Source organism: Nannobrachium achirus (genome assembly GCF_963921795.1).
Source record: "Nannobrachium achirus genome assembly, chromosome: 7".
NCBI lineage: Eukaryota > Metazoa > Chordata > Actinopteri > Myctophiformes > Myctophidae > Nannobrachium > Nannobrachium achirus.
This window is the reverse complement of record NC_137816.1, coordinates 38,996,432-39,011,000: the sequence shown is the minus strand read 5'-3', so window position 1 is coordinate 39,011,000 and position 14,569 is coordinate 38,996,432.

The following is a 14,569-nucleotide window of genomic DNA, read 5'->3' as shown; positions in this document are numbered from 1 at the left end:
TCTACACAGGAACCCTTTATGTATCCCATAGAACACAGTACAATGCATAGGATATCATCAATAATGCATAAATGAATGCCCCGCTTCACGAGTGTCGCACAAAAGTAGTGAAAATAGCAGATCTACAATCATACAACGCCAGGCGTTTTGGACTTACAGTACAAGGTTTCCACTCGACATTCACAATATTCATTTTGTTTTTGAGAGCTCAGGGATATGCCTTCAGTAGTCTACATCAATCCAATGCTCTTTCATAGACAATTGTCTGTACCAAACTTTGAGACTGTTTGCATTCTGATAAGGTGTCCGAGTGTCAAATAAAAGAAAATCCTATCAAAATGTGTCCAGGTGGTTGCACCCTGGAGCACCTTCAACTGGAATCCTCCAACAAATAGAAAATATGTTCCAAGGTGTGAGCGGAGAAATGCATTATTTTGCATAAAGATAATGCATAATGGACAGTCTTTCTCTCGGTTAAACAGTGCAGGCAGTGCCGTCCGACAAATCCTCTATCTTGCATTATACAGTGTGAATTTGTCACTGAAAGGATTTCCGTGTGTAAAAAGAATTCAGCAGTTTAATCTCCTCCATGCATAATGTGCTGTAGCCTATATAGAAATAAAAAGAGGATTATTTTCATCCTTTGGCTGTTCTTGCTGCGCTGGGTTTGGGGCAAATGTTACTGTAGAACAATAATGTATTTGTGAGACACCTCCATAATCATCAGGAGCCTGAATTTATTTCAGATCAGATTAGGTATTTGCTGAACATGGCTTATCACATAACTACACAATGCTCTCGTTCATCTGTGATATTTGTGTTCAAGTGTTATTGAAGGTTGAAGATTACAATAGCTGTCAGAGAGTGATGGCTATTATTGATGTGCGATTCCCTGAAGTTGAGAGGCAAAATCTCTCTCTCTCTCTCTCTCTCTCTCTCTCTCTCTCTCTCTCTCTCTCTCTCTCTCTCTCTCTCTCTCTCTCCCCCTCTCTCTCTCTTTCATTCTCTCTCTCTCTTTCTCTCTGTCTCTCCCCCCCGCCAAAATCAACATCTTGATTATTTCAAACTTAAAAAAAAAAAAGATTTGATTTTTGGGCTTCTTTTTTTGCCTTTATTTGATAGGATAGTAGACTGACAGGAAATGGGGAGAGAGATGGGGAATGACATGTGGCAAAGGTCGTCCGGATTGGGAAAAGAAACCGGCGATGCGACTCACTGTGAGATTGTAGACTAGTATAAAAAATATATAAAACCTCAATTAAACCGTTAATCGCAAATATTTGTAAAATACCATTGCATGGTCAAGTAAAATGTCCTGATGGTAACGGGCCTAACCACATCCCTTCTGGCATCCATCATGACAATTTAGTTTTATATTAGTTGTAATTAATGATCTGATTGTGTTTTTGGCATTGAACAGTGGAACATATAACTCAAAATGACATTTATGGCAGATGTGACAAATATATTAAACACAGAAATGACAAAGTACCAATAATAATGTACTATGGGAAAAACAGGCCATGCATTTAATCATTTTATACTCTTTTCCCCTCGTAAAATAATTTTAAAAGAATAGCTGCATTGTAATCTTGAAGATCTGTGGGTTTCACTATTGAATGTATGCACATGAATGGAGTCGATTCTGACGATTATGCAAAAATAATTGTGATTATCTCAATTAATAGTGATCAGCCGATTATGTAGTAATTGTGACAGGCATACCTTGGGGTTTGTGTACTGTTTATGCACACACACGCACGCACGCACGCACGCGCGCACACACACACACACGCACGCACGCACGCACGCACGCACGCACGCGCGCACGCGCGCACACATGCATACGCACATGCGCTCACAGACAGCCACTGGTATGAAATGTCATTGTCCTGCTGAGTGTCATGCAGTGTGACCTTCCTGCAGGACTGCTACTCATGCACGTGTGCACACTGTCCAACAAGATGATGAGCAAACTAACCACATCCATGTGTACAATGTTCCTTTTCATGTGGGCTGTGTTTAAATGAATAATAATAATTACTATTAACTAACCTATTTATACCTATTTCATACTATTACGGTTCTTTTGCAAAGATATAGCTGATCTACAAGCTCACAACGGATTACATTGAGAGAGAGAGAGAGAGAGACGCTGATGTCTGATGGCTAGATTAAAGTTAAATTAGCCGATCTGCTAGGCTGCAAATAGATTTGTATCGTGTATGTTCGTTATAGTATCGTGTGCTTATAGACGCGTCTCACGCGAGTATTAAGTACTTTGCTGATAACATCCTTAATCTCTTATGCCGACAGTCACATTACAGTAAGGAGGGCGATGTGTAAATGATAGCTCCCCTGCTCTTCCTTGCCAGTGCCTGCAATTTATGATGAGATAAGCACTTTATTTATCTGGGGGAAATTCTGTCACCAAAGGCAACACAACAGTTAAGATACAGATAGGGATAAACAGGGCAAATAAACTACTTTAGTAGGGTATTAAAAGACATAATGGAAAATATACAAAATACACAACACTGTATACCCTGGCCTGCTTGCATAGTACAGGACAAAGGAAATTCAAGAGAAAGCATAAGCATGATAGTGTACGCACTGTACTGAACTGTTGTTTTTTTGAACGAGCTGAGCGACCATTGTGCGACTCATTATACATCTTCACAGCTAGTGGCACAAAGGACTGAGTCTATTAGTTGGGTAATCTTAAACCTCCTGCTAAACCTTCCTGCAATCTCAAGGTGAAGGGTATAGCGTCCGGCTTCCTTTTAATTGTGACCGTAGGTCGCATTTACTATGAAAACCTGCAGCTTATGCGCTGGCCACTACTTGATTATCAGGCAGCACCTGCCAACCAGCACGGCAGCGACAGTCCTGCATTTTCTTCAGAGGAATTTAAAGTTTCCATTTACTGTAGGTGTCACATGGTCATGCTAGTGATACACAGGAGGCCCAGGTGATACCAGAGCTACAGGCAAACAGAAGCAGATAACATCTTTATGTAAACTCTGTTCACTAATGGCAGCACAGAAAATGAACCATAAAGCCATTGTGCATTGTAGCTGTTTTTTTTTTTTTCTCTTTCTTTTCGTTTCTCAGTTAATAACTATCTTGTACCGTGGTTCTCAAAGTGGGGTCCGGGGACCCACAGGGGTCCATGAATGGGTTCCAGTGGGTCCCCAGCAAAATGTAGCTATTTCCAAATATCTGGTTTATTTAAAAAGAAAAAAAGCAGATATACAAGCAACACATTGCGATGCAATGTGTAGATCTGCTTTTTTTTTCATGAAACATTTTTGGTGCAATTTTCATTTTAACCCCACTCATCTTGTATGGGCTCCTCCTTAACACAGATTTGTTCCAGATGTGGGGTTCACAACCAAATCCATCTTAATTTGGGGGGTCCTTGACATTAAAAACGTTTGAGAACCAACTGCCCCGGTTGATGGATCAGAATTATGAGAGCTGATATGTGCCTCCTGATTGATTAAACAGATACGCGTACTTGGCATTCTTTGTCAGCTCCATCACGTCTGTCTCTGGCGTGTTTTTGAAAGAGCCGGATGTGCACATTCTATCTCTGGCCACATACGAGGACACAGGAACTAACTGTCTATATGCTCCCAGGATAGGGCACTGTAAATCCCTGCACCCACACACATACACAGCCTGATCACCATCCCAGTCCAGTTCTGACCCCAACCATGGACACCCACCCGCCCACCCCCACCCCGAGATCGGTGGCTTAGACTGGCTTTCAGGGCCAGCTCTCCCTTTCTGCTGAGTTCATCAGGCTGACGCCCTTTTGAGCATGGAGCCCACCCCGCTGCCTTGTGGCTCTTTCTCTCTTTTCAGCCGACAAATGTGCTAAAACAGCACTCCGTAATCACTTGGCATTAGGGCGCCGTTGTGTTGGGCATTAGCGGGTAGAATTGACCGGTGGGACGTTATAAAAATGTAGTCTGACAGGAGAACACCAGAGCTGATGATGAGGCTGGATCCTGGCACTGGACGGCTAGAGGATTAGCTGGCTGACACACCAGTGGTGGACAAAGTACCCAACCAACCCCAGTACCTGAGTCAAAGTATACGCTCTGGTCTAATAATACTCAACTAAGGAAGGGTCGTCAGACAAATTTGTACTCGGGTTAAAGTACTGGGCTAAGTACTCAAAAGTACAGAGAAAAAAAATTATAATAGTGACAATAGCAGATCCACAAAGCATCGCAACATGTGAGCTTGTAGATAGGCTATTTTCACTATATTTGAAATATGGGTAAGTGGTTAATTCATAATCAAAAATGTCCCCTCCGGGGAATGTAGTGCAGTCAAAAGGGTTTAAATTTTTGTCTTTGAAATATAGTGGAGTTAAAGTTGTAAGTATCCAAAAATATAAATATATACAAGTAACGTACAGATGCTCAAAACATTTTACGTACAGTACTCAAGTAAATGTTCCTTGTCACTGTCCACCAGTGGCTGTATCCTGGCACTGGACAGCTAGGGCACTTTTTCCTAAACAGTTGACCGATTTTTAAGTAAATAAATATATTTTTTAAATAGCCTATCTATAAGCTCAGCTATATTGTCACTATAGTTTGGGTACTGGCAGGGGTGTCGCATCAAATTCAGGGCCCTGGGTACTTTAACTATTGAAAAATAGCAGATATACAAGCTCACTGTGCCGTGCTGCGAGCTTGTAGATCTGCTTTTTTTTTTTATCATGAAAATTTGTCTTTGAATATTTCAAATCCTTCTAAGGTTTTTTGAAAAACCTATGTTTCTATGTCAGTGGTGCTCAAACATTTTCATGTGAAGGACCCCAAAAATCATATGTATTTGCCCACGGAACCCCATCTCAAAATATTTAGTTCCAGGGATCCCTCATGAAGCAAAATTTGGGTTACAAATGTTCCCTTAAAAACACGGTGCCGTGCTGTGAGCTTGTAGATCTGCTATTTTTCAATAGCTAAAGTATAAAATAATTAAGGCCCCCTCCACCTTGGGCCCTAGTAACTCAGTCACACCCCCCCCCCCTCCTTGTGACGCCCCTGGGCACTGTGGGGAGACATCATCACATTTCTCGGGCTAAAAAGTTTGGGAAGCACAGCTAGAGGATTAGTGGGCTGACGGTCTGGCTGGGGCGTCAGCGGGGTCGGGACGTCCCATCACATCTCGTCACCATGAGGCTTGGGGGAGCCGACCCTCTGGCTCTGGTCTCCATCCTGCTACCTCTGGTTCTTATCCGTCACCTCCTTCCCCTCCCCCCTGCACCCTGGGCAAGATATTTGACTTCCGCTTGGTTCCAAGATTTCTAGCGGAAGTGCTGCATTTAACGGACGTTACGTCATGCGGTGCGGGTCTGTTTACATTCCCAAGCGAAAAAACTAAAATAGATTGTAGCTCTTAACTCACTGTTAATAGGTGTAATCGCCCGAATCAATGTTTTTGTTTGTATATTGTTTATTGTGAGCGCAACCGACGGAGCAGGAGAGGTAGACCAGATTTTCTTCCAGCGGGGAACACGTTTGGAGGAACACCGCACTGTGAAAAATATACAACTTCCGGGAAAATTCAGCCCCACCTCCTAGAACGGTCTCTGCCTCATATCTTGACCAGGCTTTTCTCTTCGCAGATGAGTAAGCCTGGCTACGCGAGGCTATCCTCCCTGCCACCAAATACACAACAGCCCCCTTCTTATTGGCTGGTTGTCTTCATGGGAGGGGCATAGGATGTTAGACTTGCAGAATGGAGGATGATAAGGCACAATAGTTTAGTCTATAATAAAAGACAGATTTAATGACAGGCCCCAAAATAGGAATGCCAGGGTGAAATTGGTTAATTAAAACAAGTCAGATAAAGTCAATGGCATTTCCCACTGGACCTTCTCTGATAGCAAGCAGCCATTACTTTACGGGAAATCACATTGTCTGTGTCTTATCATCAAACTATTAAATCACATTTACTGCACAGCACCTAGTATACACTTAAATTTCAGCGCAACTCAATTGACTTTAAAAGAATTACAGCCACGTCCCACAGGCACTTCGTCCCTACATGCCCTGTTTATCATGTGCTCTCCTAGAGCAGTGGTTCTCAAAGCAGGGTCTGGGGACCCCCACGGGCCCTTGAGGGGATTCCAGGGGGTCCCCAGCAAAATGAGTTAATATAGCATCAAAACCTAAACCTATATACCGGTACTGTACATTGGCTATTTGAACATAGCCGATCTTCAAGCTCACAACGCGTCACAATGGGGCGCATTGTGAGCTTGTTGATCAGCTATTTTCCAAAAATCTTGTAAATCAGTGGTCTTCAACTAGGCCAAGGACCCCTTAGTTGAGAGAGAGATGAAACAGGGACCCCCACAACCTTCAGATATTTAACCACTTGAACCGTCAATACTTAGGCCTAATAAACTTGACCTTCTTTCACTCTGTACTTAGTCTGCTCTTTTTCCCCCCCTCTACACCAAACCTAAAAACCAACGTTGTGAGCTTGTAGAGCTGCTATTTTTGGCTAAATTCTCTGAATATGGACGTTAGGGTTCAAGTGGTTAATATAAAAAAGGAGAAAAGGGTTTCTATATCACACAAAGATTTGGAGGACCCCCTGTAGTAACTCTGAGGACCCCCTAGGGGCTGTTGAAGACTCTGTTGTAAATGATTGGAGTCCGCGGCCAAATACATATCAATTTGGGGGTCCTTGGCATGAAAATGTTTGAGGACCGCTGCCCTAACATGCCCTGTTTGCCCCCTGTGCTCTCCCAGCGAGCGGAAGGCCCTCCTCCTTCCAGTGCGTTTGGGCAGACTGAGCAGTGCAGCCTCATGGTGTTGGAATGCAGCAGTAACAGGCTGTACCACCATGGCAAGAGTCAGTGACGAAGGCCTGCCTGGGAGGCATGTTCTCAGGGGCGTCACAAGGGGGGAAAAGTGGGACTGAGTTACTAGGGCCCAAGGTGGAGGGGCCCTAATTATTTTATGCTTTAACACTTGAAAAATAGCAGACATAGATCTTGCTATTTTTGGAACTACATATTTTGAGATGGGGGTCTGTGGCCAAATATATATCAATTTGGGGGTTCTTCACATGAAAACGTTTGAGCATCACTGAAATAGAAACATAGGTTTTTCAAAAGAAATCATGATTTTTCAAAAATAGCAGATCTACAGCCACGCTGTGAGCTTGTATATCTGCTATTTTTCAATAGTTAAAGCACAAAATAATGCGTAATAATGCGTTCCCAGTTTAAATCGGTTAAACCCAGGGCCCAGAATTTTGTGCGACACCCCTGCCTGGGAGGCATGTTCTTTAAACAGGCCAAACTGGAGCGAAACATTCTGCCATCCTCTCCTCTCCTCCTCTTTAAACCCTGTTGCTCAGGCTTGCTAAGCTGATGCTATGACTGTTGCCTACATTTCTTATTCAGAATCAAATCAGTTAAATGCTCCCCTGAGAACCTGATGTTGAGTGGGGTGAAAGGTTGATTGCATGGTTAAATTCATGCTCTCTATCTTGTGGTGTTCTTGAATAATAAAAATATAAACGTTATTTATGAGGATACCTTATTGATCTGTTTGGACATCAGAATCGAGAATATGTGTGCTCATCCACGCACGCACGCACGCACGCACGCGCGCACACACACACACACACACACACACACACACACACACACACACACACACACACACACACACACACACACACACACACACACACGTAATGTATCTTACTTACATTTTTGGAAATCTGTGTTTGAACAGCTAAATCCACCCAGCCATAACATTCACAAATCATCCAGTAAAGAACGTTTTGTGATGTCGGGAGTGGAAGAAATCCATCCTGGTAAACTCACCCAAGCATTGTATATACGCACAAACACAAGGATACTTTTACAATGTACATTTATAGGCCAATAATAATACCAAGCACTATAATACAGCTACAGTATGTGGGTAAAGAGGCTCCCTGGGAATGGGAAGGTCACAGGTTCACACCCCGACCTGCCCAGTCTGTGTGACGAAGTGTCCCTGAGCCAAGACACTTAACCCCTAACTGTGCTGTATTAATAGCGCCCACTGCTCCTAGGATTCTAGGATATTTAAATGCAGAGGATGAATTTCACGTATGTGCAAATGTACACTGACAAAAAAGAAATTAAAAAAAAGAAAAGAAATGGGACTAAATTATTATCATTATCATAATTGTATTATTATCAAGTAGATTAAATATTGAGCCATACATAGTATGCTGAATTGCACTAGTTCCCACCCCAAAGCATAGGGATATACAGTGGTGTAAAGCAGTGGCTCTCAACCTGTGGGTCGGGACCCCCAAAATATTTTGGGGGTTACCCAGATGATTAACTTACAGTAAACAAACCAACAAAAGGTTCAAGTGTATAGAGGGTATCTGCACAAAAGTGACAATTGGAGGACTTTTTAATATCTCTCAAATTAAATATTGGTCAAATTGTCAAATATTAGAGGCAGACATTGTGAAAATAGCCGATCTACATGCTCACATCACGTTATAAGGCGTTGTGAGCATGTAGATATGCTATTTTCACAATAGAACCGTGATATATAAAATGCCTCAACTCTTAGTGCTCGTCAGGGTGGGGGTCCCCAGTTAAAATATGATTATTTGGGGGGTCGCGGCCTGAAAAGGTTGAGAACCACCGGTGTAAAGTAACTAATTAAATGTACTTAAGTACTGTACTTAAGTGCAATTTTGAGATATTTACTTGAGTATTGCCAATTTCCAATACTTTTACTTCTACTCCACTACATCTCAGATCCAAATATTGTACTTTTACTCCACTACATTTTTTGAAAACTTTAGTTACTAGTTACTTTGTAGATTAATTATTATTACAAAACATACATTAAACACTTCAACCCTATATTAATTTGGCCATTTGAAAATAGCCGACGCGACGCATTGTGAGCTTGTAGATCTGCTATTTTCAAAGGGTTTTTATACATTGAAAACATGGAAATGGAACATTCTACATAATGAGCACTTTTACTTTTGGTACTTTAAGTCCTATTGACACAATAGCTCACAGCTCTTGTAGATTGCTATTTTTGAAAAGTTGTAAATATTTGTGCAAATCTTTGAATATACTGTATATATTTTTTAAGTGAACATTTGTAACTACAATTTTGCTTCTATGTGGTCCCTGGAACTAAATATTTTAGGATGAGGGTCTGTGGCCAAATACATATAATCTTGGGCGTCCTTCACATGAAAACGTTTGAGCACCACTGACATAGAATAAAAATCACACCCGTGTGAACTGAGCGGTGGCCACGCTATGGAGACGGTGTGACCACCGCTCAAAAATACGTTTTTCAAAAAACCTTATATTTGAAATATTCAAAGAATTTTCACGATTCTTCAAAAATACCAGATCTACAAGCTCGCATATCTGCTATTTTTAAGCACAAAATAATGTGTTCCCTGTCTAAATGGGTTAAACCCCCTCCCCCTATGAAGAACATTCATATGGGGGCCCGCAGTGAATCCTTGTACCCATTGCCCAGAATTTGTCCAGCGAGTAGAGTCAGAGTCCTGCTTATCATGTCTGAACAGTGTTTGGCTTTAGGTCCAGATGTGTTGCTACTGGACAAGAGGGACCACCACAGTATTCAATCCTGGGTGACAGAGCACGTCAGTTGTGTCAGGACATGCCCAGGGAACGTGGCACTGTGAAATTCATGCTTCCACCCTAGACTTGTAAATCTTAACCTCTCAGTGAAATTCAATTACATGCTGTTTCTGTGTCAAATGTCACTTTAGCGCCTGCCGTTCAATGTCTACACGGTAACTTGAGCTGCAGCTGTTGGAGGGTGCAGGACATAATTTTTATCTTTATGCGTGACAGTTCTGCAGCCCCTGCATCTGTCCGACTCGGATGCTCAGTGTTGTGTGCTAATATGAACACAGTAAAGATTCTCAGTGTTAATTTAACTCTGAGAGTGTATAAATGGAACATTGTACACTCTCTGAGTTACAAATGGATAAATTAATACTGAGGATTTTACTGTGTGGAGACCATGCCAAAGACGTGTTATGACTTGTACAAATATGTGTGCGTGCACAGTTCTATAATTACTCTACTGAAATCTGATTATAACGATCTGATGATAGGATGATGTGATATGATATTATGCAGGTGTTTTGTTCTATAACGAGTACATGTAGGTTGTGATTATAATTCCTGCCATGGTTTGACCCAGCTTCTCTAAAAATACATCTGTTTATGTCTGCAGCTATGGATTATAGTGTAAGGGTGTGCCTCGTGTAGAGAGAATACAGTAGATTAACATTTAGAGTTTCATCAGCAAAACTTTGGAAAGGATTATGTTTGTAGAATGCTATTACTGTATGGTCCCACTGTAGCTGCTGTCCAAACACTTAAATTGTTGTTTTTACTACAGCATTTCTTCGTCGTGTGTGTTTGCATGTGCGTGCATGTGCGCACTTGCTTGCGTCTTCTGCATATTGTACACGCACAGATAGATAGATAGATTCATTGATTAGTAGATTGATCATTTTGTCCCTACAGCATTCTGTAATTTTTTATCACTGTACATTTGCACACATGTGAAGTTTGTCCCCTGCGTTTACACATCTGAGCTATTAAGAGCAGTGGGTGCTATTAATATAGCACCCAGCAAGCAGGCAGGGGTTAAGTGTCCTGCTCAGGGACACTTCACCACAGACTGGGCAGGCGGGGGTGGACCAACCGGGAAACCTTCTGATTCTCAGATGGCCTCTACCCATTCAGCTATGGCCACCCCTAAATAGATAGATAGACAGACAGACAGACAGACAGACAGACAGACAGACAGACAGACAAAAAAGTAGAACACATAGCAATACCGCATTTAAAAAAAATACTCTGTTATTAGAAGTAAAAGGCCTTATATATTTGTATTAGTAAATCTAAATCTGCAAAGTAACTACTAACTAAAGTTTCCAAATAATTGTTGTGGATTAAAACGTACAACATTTGCTTCTGAGATGTAATGGAGTAGAAGTATAAAGTATCAAAAGATATTGAAATACTCAAGTAAAGTAAAAGTAGGCCGCAGGTACAGTACATAAGTAAATGTACTTAGTTCTTTCCGCCACTGTCTAATGGTTGATTTCATAGTAGTAGCATGTTATTGTGCTAGGAAACATCCTCCCATGAGAGTAGAGACAAACAAGCTTAATTTCCCAGCAGAAGAGTCCTCCTAGTTACCTTACTGTTTGTGTTTTGTATGGCTTCAAGGAATCAGCAGCCAGGCATAGAGTTCACTGTGGTTTTATTTATGAAAGGCCTATACTTGGCATTTCTGAAATACAGTATGTTGCTAAATAGAGGTTTCCTGCCCTATACATTGTGTGTGTGTGTGTGTGTGTGTGTGTGTGTGTGTGTGTGTGTGTGTGTGTGTGTGTGTGTGTGTGTGTGTGTGTGTGTGTGTGTGTGTGTGTGTGTGTGTGTGTGTGTGTGTGTGTGTGTGTGTGTTTGTGCATGCGTGCGTGCGTGCGTGTGTGCGTGCGTGCGTGCGTGCGTTTGTGCGTGCGTGAATATGGATGCTGGGATTCAAATGGTTTTTACTGTGGTGGTTTACTGACGTACCCAAAAATTGGAATTAACTATTGTTAATTTTTTCTTTATTTGTGTCCCTGACCTATCACGTTCATATCATGTTCCATGGCCCTGGTCGTGTTGCGTCTTCTTGCTACATTTAGTAATCAGTGTGTGAGAAAGTGGACTGTTATCTCAGAAGAGAGAACAGGAATATGCCGGGGGGGGGGGGTGGGGGGGGGGTGGGGGGGGGGGGGGGGGGGGTGGTTGATGTGAAACATCTGAGGAACAGTCTGTACCCTCTTAGCATACGTACATCATAGACCACAATGGCACCGCACATACGGTACACATTGTGTTGACTTATATTTACCCCCAAATTGATTTTGGCTAATGTAAGCAAATAAATAAGACGTGCCAACAAGAAAACAGTACTTTTGGCTCCATTAGCATTGTCTCTAAATATGACAACAATGAGGGAAAAGGTTACATTGTTTTCTCCTGAAGTCTTGGACTGCCTCCCCCTCCCCTCTACTTGATTCAGTAACGTGCCTTGGGAATTGTTTTCATTTTGCAGTCATTGTAAAATAAACAATAGAGTTGCAACATCATAGGGATAAATAATATATAAGTTGTAAAGATGGCTAAGTTCGCTTCTAATTTCAAAATTCAAAAGATTTCAAATCTTTCTTCAAAATAGAACTCCGCAAAGTCAAGTGCACAGTTATGTGTTTTGGTGCTGGTTTGGTGAGATGAAGTGGATCTGCTGGATCATGATGGGAAAATAATAGAAATAATATTTATAATACCAATAATACAGTAAAAGTTATAATTTTGTAATCTCTCTGTAAATGACTTCATCACTTGTTAAGCAACTAGAGAGACGTTGAGAGACTGAATGGAGTAACCTCTGTTTGGCTATAAAAAGCTGTATAAACCATTTCCATTGAGATAGAGAAAGATCCAAAGACAGAGAGGGTGGGGTAGGGGTGTGTGTGTGTGTGTGTGTGTGTGTGTGTGTGTGTGTCGTGTGTGTGTGTGTGTGCGTGTGCGTGTGCGTGTGCGTGTGCGCGTGTGTGTGTGTGTGTGTGTGTGTGTGTGTGTGTGTGTGCGCGATCACAGCCTGCCACTTGGGAGTTTATGCTTGCACAAAATTAAATGTGGCTTGGTTCGCTATCAATGATTCAAGTACCTCTATGGTATATTTAGAGCTGAAAAGTTTGAAGTCCTCCTTATCACCAGAACAAAGTGCTCTTCTTATAAAAAAGAAAAATAAGTTCAGACTAATATCGACTTTTCACAAGAATAGCTTTTTTAGAATTGACAATGTTGAAATCTTTGTACATTTTCCCCTTCGGTGTCCATACTCATCTGCAGCTGTGGTTACTCTTTAACTTTCCGCTGACTAGCAGCCACTGGAACAGAAGCCAAGCCTGGCCGACAGTGGCCGTTGAGCAGTGATGAGGAACAAATGAACTATGCAACAACAAGCTGATGACATCCTCTTGACAATGTCCTATAACTAGAAGAAGATAATTGTGTTGTTGCTGCTTTTTACAATGTACAGATAAAAGAATAAAAAACACCTGCACACTGTCGTCACTTTATTAATAAAGAAAATGTTGAATAGCTCAACATTTCGTCAAGCTTATGAACTACATGAAACTATCAATTTTCCTAATTGATCCTCGACAGAGACAGCTGTCACTCATACACTAAAGCAGGGGTCTTCAACAGGGGTCTGGGACCTAGGGGGTCTTCAGAGTTACTACAGGGGGTCCTCCAATCTTTGTGTGATAGAAACCTTTTTTCTCATTTTTTTTTATAAACCACTTGAACCCTAGCATCTACATTCTGTGGATGCTACAGATCATACAGATCATCAGACAACTGCAACCATATGATATTGAACCATGATGTCAACATGGGTTCACTATAAAGATTTGTATACAGTACAACTGTCCCACTTTATATCAACACTGTGCATAATGTATGCTGTTTCATGTCTGTCCAATGAGTCTGCATGGCATAAAGTGTGTTTTATGCATGATCCACTGTGCATCCCTCTCTCAGACTGTTCCACTCTGTCTTCAGAGATTCCACGACAACAATGTTCAGTTCGCTGAACTGCTGCTAGTGCTTTGACATGCTTATCTCAGTCGCTTTATAATAGCAGCCCATTTGATGCCGTGGCCTGCAAGCGATGAATGCATACAGTATAATTGTGTGTGTGCGTGCGTGCGTGCGTGCGTGCGTGCGTGCGTGCGTGCGTGCGTGCGTGTGTGCTAAACTGGAGAGAGACATTTTAAAGATGACCGTGCGTGCGTGCGTGCGAGCGTGCGTGCGTGCGTGCGTGCGTGCGTGCGTGCGTGCGTGCTAAACTGGAGAGAGACATTTTAAAGATGACCGTGGATTCAAGGACCACAAAACAGCTGCTCTTAGTACTGTATGTACTGTATCTGTATGAACCTATTCTTAGTAAATCAATGTCACAAATGAACATGTCATTGTCGTTCGAAGCTGTGACTGAAACATTTCAGCCAACACAACTGTGCTATCAATAGAGGTCTGCTAGTGGTCTGGTGGAAAGTCGTTAATGGGTGGTCTATCCAGTCAACCTCTTTAATTTCAAGGAGTTTGATATGCATTAAGCCATAGACTTCTATTTGATATGATTTTTTTGCTTTTTTACTCTGACACCCCAATCTTCAGTGTTTTTCTTCTACTGTTTTTACTCTTAGAGTATAAATGGAACGGTTCCTAACTAACAATCATTTAGCTGGGGGCCTCATGGAGCCCCCCTCAAGGACCCTATGCAATTACTATGTGAGAGAACAGAGAAACCATAAAACTGGAAGGAGTTGACAGGTTTAGTGGGACATCAGGATTTCGAGGCACTCTCAAAAATTGAGAATATTAGTTATTATAGGAAGGATATGTGTAAACACCCCTCACTATGTCAGGTCT